Here is a 6,000-nt window from a genome sequence, read left to right as displayed (position 1 = left end):
TACACACACATACACGAGCTATTTTGCTGCTGTATTACGTGGCGTTATTTCGTGCTAGTCATGCTATGCGAAAGTGGTAATAATAATAATACGATAGCGCGCATTTATAACTGCTATTTATTTGCAATTTTTTTCCGTTGGTGGGATCATTTCGTCCTTCGGACATTGCCCGTTGTATTATTCTAATGATTTCGCATTCTAATCGCCAGAATCAATGATGAAACAGTGTACGAGTAAAAGAAAAGAATGTCTCTCGATCAGATAATAATGCAATCTAACAATCGAGTTATAAATTGAAAAATAAAGTAAACGTTGTTTATTCCTTCTCATTAGCAAAAAAAATTATCGTTTTTTGTATTTCAATTTTTAAGATAACGATAAATATTTAATATACAGGGTGTTTGGAAAATAATGATAAATTTTTCGCATAAGGGCAGAACGGATTATAAACTGAGAAGAATAGTCCTCCATTTTGCAATTTTCATGCAATAGTTAACAAGATATTAATTGCTAAAAATTGCCGAAAATTGGTCTTTAATCATTTTTTACTCAAATACTATCAACTTGACAGAAAAATTGCAAGAGATAAAAATTGTTTATTTTCTTCTTATACTTAGAACTCTAAGAATTTTTTAAATAATTTTTTCACAATTTTTTAATACCGTATTTTCTCATGTTGGTAAAAGTGAGAAAATGCAGTATTAAAAAATTAAAAAAAAATTCTGACAAAATTCCTAGAGTTCTATGAAAACAAAATAAACAATTGTCTCGCAGTTTTTCTGTAAAGTTAATAGTTTTTGAGTAAAAAATTATTGAAGATCAATTTTCGGCAATTTTTAGCAATTAATATCTTGTTAACTATTGCAAAATGGTACAGGACTTTTCTTCTCAATTTAGTCCATTCTATCCTTATTCGAAAAATTTATCATTATTTTCCAAACACTCTGTATATTATGTTTTAACAAATGTATTCTCTAAATCTGAATCAGCAGATAATTACTTATTCAATGCCAAATATGCCACTGCTAATTAATTAATGAAATGTGATCCTTAATCTATAGCGAACCTTGCTTCATTATATAAGTGTAGCGTATTCAACGTATATAGTATTGTAAGATTTGAATTACAATATACTAGAACATGCAAATATCGTAACTATATATTTAACTATACGAGTATAATGCTCAAACCTCTTTTTTTTATAGTTAAATTTTACTGATTATCAAATGTATGCTAATATGATATGCTGATAATATATGATATATGTCATTTCAGTAGCTTATCCACTGATTCAGAGAGTAATAACTCAAGAAGAGATAAAAATATCTTGATAAAATAAGATAAACAATTGACGATAGTGAAAATAATCGCTTTTGTGATTCTTGAAAACTATTAATTCTATGTCATGAAAGTTATCGATATTCAGCAATAAATTTAGGTTATTTATCGATAGACGTAAAATGTAATTAGTTGAATAATAAGTATATGATTAAAAATTTTTTTTGGTATAATATCTTAAATAAAGTTGTTTTATATTTACGTGTTTATCTTTTTCATGATTGAATTTTATTAATTTTATGTTTCTTTTCTGTGTGTTTCAGATAAAAAAAGAAGATTACATCTAAAACACGGGAACGTTTTGCTTTCTTCTTAAAGTGAGTACAACTTTTTCATGTTATTTTTACTAAACTTTTACCAAGATTTTCTTATATAATTTCAAGTAAAAACTGGGAAAGACGTATTTCAAATATTTTTTTAAATTGAAATAAATTGCAATTAAACGTTACATGCTTTTAGAATTGTTTAAAGTGCTTATAAGGAAACCATTTGTTTCAAAAGTTTAAGAAAGAAGTGAACGTACCAGTAAAAGTTTACGTAAAATTGAGAATTATGAATGAAACATTTGGCAAAGTTTTAATTTTCTTTCAAAGTTCATTGAGTTGTCTTGCGTCGAATATTGAATATTGCAAGCAGTCAAGCATTTAGGATTTAGGTGCCCGTTTTCCATATAATCTTTTCCCTGTTACGCTCATATCGGATCCGCGAGTATATCTCGGATCGCGAAAGGAACTCATCTCGTCGCCAGGAAACGACGATTGATACGATGAAATCCTCAATAAGAATCCAATCTTTGAAATGGCACGGCAAAGTTCGTACAGTCGCGACGAGTGCTTTCTTAATGCCTGTCCAACGGTTTTCACCGTAACGGGAAACTTTTCTCCCATTTTTCGTTTTTTCTTCTTCTTTTTATCCAACCGACGAAAGTCCTCGTCTTGGAGAAAATCCAGGCCCGATTGTAGTACGGTCGGCCCATTCGAACGAATCTGCTCGTTCCAATTCCCCGTTCTGCCTGCGCGTAATAGTTCGACTTCGTTCCGATAGAAATCACCCCGTATATATCGTCGAACGAAAAATAGCCGGCAATGCCAACTGCTGATAACGAGTAGTTAATTCGTCTTCGAATCTGAGTAAATTCGCCAACTGCTTTTTTCTTTACCAATGCCGTAAATAATGTATAATCGATTTTTGTGCGCTAGACTTATAGAATGTTAATCTCTATATTTAATAATATCATCTTTATATTTAAAAATCTATGACGAGACAGCTCTTTGGATTTAACGTTAAAATAACCTGAGAAAATGTTTTAAAATTTATGCTAGATATGAAAGAATAATCACTGTTATTATGTCAGAATTTTAATTATCACATAATTACTTGATCCTCGCTGCGATTTGTACTTGATGATTCATTTTACATTTTCATGATTTCATGAAATGGCAGGAATGTTATAGCGATGTTTCGCACGCATTCTTGCATTTATTATCAAGGAACCTCTCTAATTTAAGTTATAATTAGTACGCGACGTGTGAAACAGGGGTTCTTTGTTGTTGCGCGTGTTGTAACAAATTGAAACGCGCATCGAAGCGTTGCTTGACAAAATACGCCATTGTATCGCGCGCAACGAGCGGAATATATATTTCTTTTCTCATCGTTGCGTTTACATTTCACGAGAACTTTGCAATTTTGCTGCACGGATTCCGAAGTACAAATCTAGAGATTAAAGCACGAACAAAACAACATGCCAGCATCCGCTGCTTGGTCCAGAGAGTTTTAGAACATTGTCTCTAGGTACATTTTTTTAGTATATCGCTTTAAATGCATTTTTTTTTGCGACGACCGAAAAGATGATGTCGATAAATTTTTTGTGGAATGAAAACATTCGCGAAGGAATAATAATGTCGTTATTATCCTGAATGCAATGATACGGAAAAATTTCGCATTAAATAATGACCGGAAAAGTATAAATTATATGTATAGCACGTAATGTGCTTTAGAGAGATTTTCATCTTTTTAAGCTGCGGCTTTTAATTTAATTACGAAGTAAAAGTTACACGGTCGTTTCTTTCGAGACAATCGCGACGTACATTTTTCGTGTTCCTCCGAGCGTGAAAAAATTGCGTGCACGGTTGAGTTCGTAAAGATACTTTATCTCTCTATCACGGTCAACAATGAATATTTTTATAATATTTTTATAATGTTTCTAAGCAACCATTATTGCCATGCCGTAATCGTGTTAATTCCACGCCTTCTAACGTATAAGTGCGATTTCGTGTCTGTGTTCCGTGAAATTTGCGACACGCTATTTGTGCTATTTACAATTGCATCGCGTTACTGTAACTATCTTTTCTCTAAACGCTTCTTAGAATTATTAATATTTATGAAATTGCGCTTTATATTATTGTATTATAGTTTTTATAAAGGTCGCGTATACGTGTTTCAGTCATAAACTATTTACGAATTGCTCAATTAGATTTTGTCAGCAACATAGGTCTACTTTTAATATTAAAACTCTAATTATAATTATGGTTGAATAACACACATTCCTTATTCTCAACTATACTCTTATTCTCTTTTTTTTAATTTTTAATTAAAAAGTAGCTGAGGCGTCAGTTCTGAATTGGTTCGAATATTAACCCGGCAATAGTCACCTGATTTTTTTTTTTTTACGTAAACGATTATCTGATGTTTTTATACTCTAATTAAAATCACTATTATTAACAATATATTGTATATTATTGATTTCCGATTTATTATTATTTGAGAATTACGAGAGAGAAGAGAAGTATAGATTTTAATTATTTTTCTGGAAAATAATAGAAACCAAACAAATATTAAATTATGGAATATGCACGTTAAGTAGCTTATTGGGATAATATTTCTAAAAAAACAAGATTTTAATTAATATAACGCTATTTCATAGCAGTTTTCAATGTAATGGCATACTTAAAAGTTTGTAAAAATTAATTATTGACAAGAAAAAGACATATATTAAACAATCTGAAGGGCTATTTGTTATCGATGTAGAAAATCCGTGACTGACGGCGATTGATAAAAGATGCGCAAAGTTAGCCCTGTGCATTCGCCAAGCGCAGAATACTTGCACCAACGTAACCCCATACTTAGGGATTAACTTATGAAGAAAGACTCTGTGGTTATTTCACAGATTCTAACGTGTCCCTGAGAGAAGTTCTTCCTCATTCCGTCCTTCACCTTCCGTTCTTTTCTCGTCGAGTATCGTCGCGATGACGAACATTACCTTCGAGAATGGAACTTCTACAAGTCACACATATATAGTACAAATACTATATATGTATACGTGCACAAAGCACATTCACATACATACATACATATGCGCACGCGTGCCGTATGTAAAGTGTGCCCTGTGCATGTATGTATATATTGTATATATATTTATGCATGGTCTCTCAGATCTCACTCGCCTACACTCTCGCACCGATGGCCAGGCACTGTAATTCATAAATAATTTATGTCGACATTGCTCGGCGGTCACGCGATCACGATCGTGTCATCCGCTTTTTGTCCCGAAACATTTCACCGCGACCTCTCTGCATTCTATCTATCGTCCCTGTTCCAAATCTATCGGAAGTGTTATATCGGTCATCGTTGATTTACACCGCTGGTTTACGGTCACTTTGTATCAAAATACGGTGATCAATATTACTGCAGAGCCCTTTTGAGAGCCCAATAGGTCAATGAGTACGTTTACACCGTGCGCTTAGTCTGCGACCTATACGATAGGTGTCTTTGTTTAACCTACAGGATAAACTTGCAGCCTAAATGCAGTAACGAATAACCTTTCGAAGTGTATATAGGATTTGACGATTTACTCACGTATCAACTCTGTCGAACTGTTACATTTTCATTTCAGAATATACGACATGTACCTTGATATTTTTTTTTAGATATTTAATTTTTTAATTAACTACATCTGTTTCGTCTAATTAATTCTGTGATAAATTTTAATAAGTTGCGATAACTAATTACATAATTATAACGCGTAATTGTGCAATAATTATGTAATATAGTATATACATTTTTTATTAATGTACTCTAATAGAATATTCACCGGAAAACGAATAATGTTATGCATAGCCTTGCTGAATGTCGACCGGAGTGTCGAGTCACTTCAACTTTTCTGATATGCTTTGTACCATATTATTTCAATATTAATGTTAACCAAAATGTCCAACAACAGTTCACTCTGTTTGGACGCTACACCGACCGCGGGTTGAACAATTTCGATCTTTTGCGGACACAACGGGATACCGCCGTGTCTATTCGCATTACTTGGATGATTAATCGCTGAAATACGACGAAACGTGTTCGCCATTTCGTATCGACATTCGTTTATTTGAGAATTCACTTGCGATACATGGTCGTACATGGTCCCGGAAAAAGGAAAGAAAAACACCGACAACAACGGCTTTCAACCGGCGACCAAACTGCACACCATCGTCGAGTCGCCGTTTTATGATGCGGTTTCTGTCAAAGTTAGTGAAAAAGAGAAAAAAACGCGAAGAGCAGTTTTTGATAACGTTCAAGTACTAAAAGTAAATTGCCCGTTATTTCGTATTCGAGATAGCAGTTGGACCGATTAGCTGATAAGATATGCCATGTCGCTAAAGTTGTTGCATTTTA

At 33.0% G+C, this 6,000-nt stretch overlaps 1 protein-coding gene across 4 annotated transcripts in view; it reads left to right on the top strand.

Moving 5' to 3' along the window:
• Positions 1 to 6,000, top strand: part of LOC108751471 (beta-1,4-N-acetylgalactosaminyltransferase bre-4-like) — a 133,335-nt gene that overhangs the window by 47,129 nt on the left and 80,206 nt on the right. For all 4 annotated transcript variants that reach the window (XM_018491699.1, XM_018491698.1, XM_018491696.1 and 1 more), the window contains one exon: positions 1,602 to 1,655. The gene's annotated coding sequence lies outside the window, so the exon portion shown is untranslated. The remainder of the gene's footprint in view (positions 1 to 1,601; positions 1,656 to 6,000) is intronic.

The sequence above is a fragment of the Trachymyrmex septentrionalis genome, unplaced genomic scaffold, assembly GCF_001594115.1.
Source record: "Trachymyrmex septentrionalis isolate Tsep2-gDNA-1 unplaced genomic scaffold, Tsep1.0 scaffold44, whole genome shotgun sequence".
NCBI classification, from domain to species: Eukaryota; Metazoa; Arthropoda; class Insecta; order Hymenoptera; family Formicidae; genus Trachymyrmex; species Trachymyrmex septentrionalis.
The sequence above is the reverse complement of the archived record's forward strand: the minus strand, read 5'-3'. Positions and strand labels throughout refer to the sequence as shown.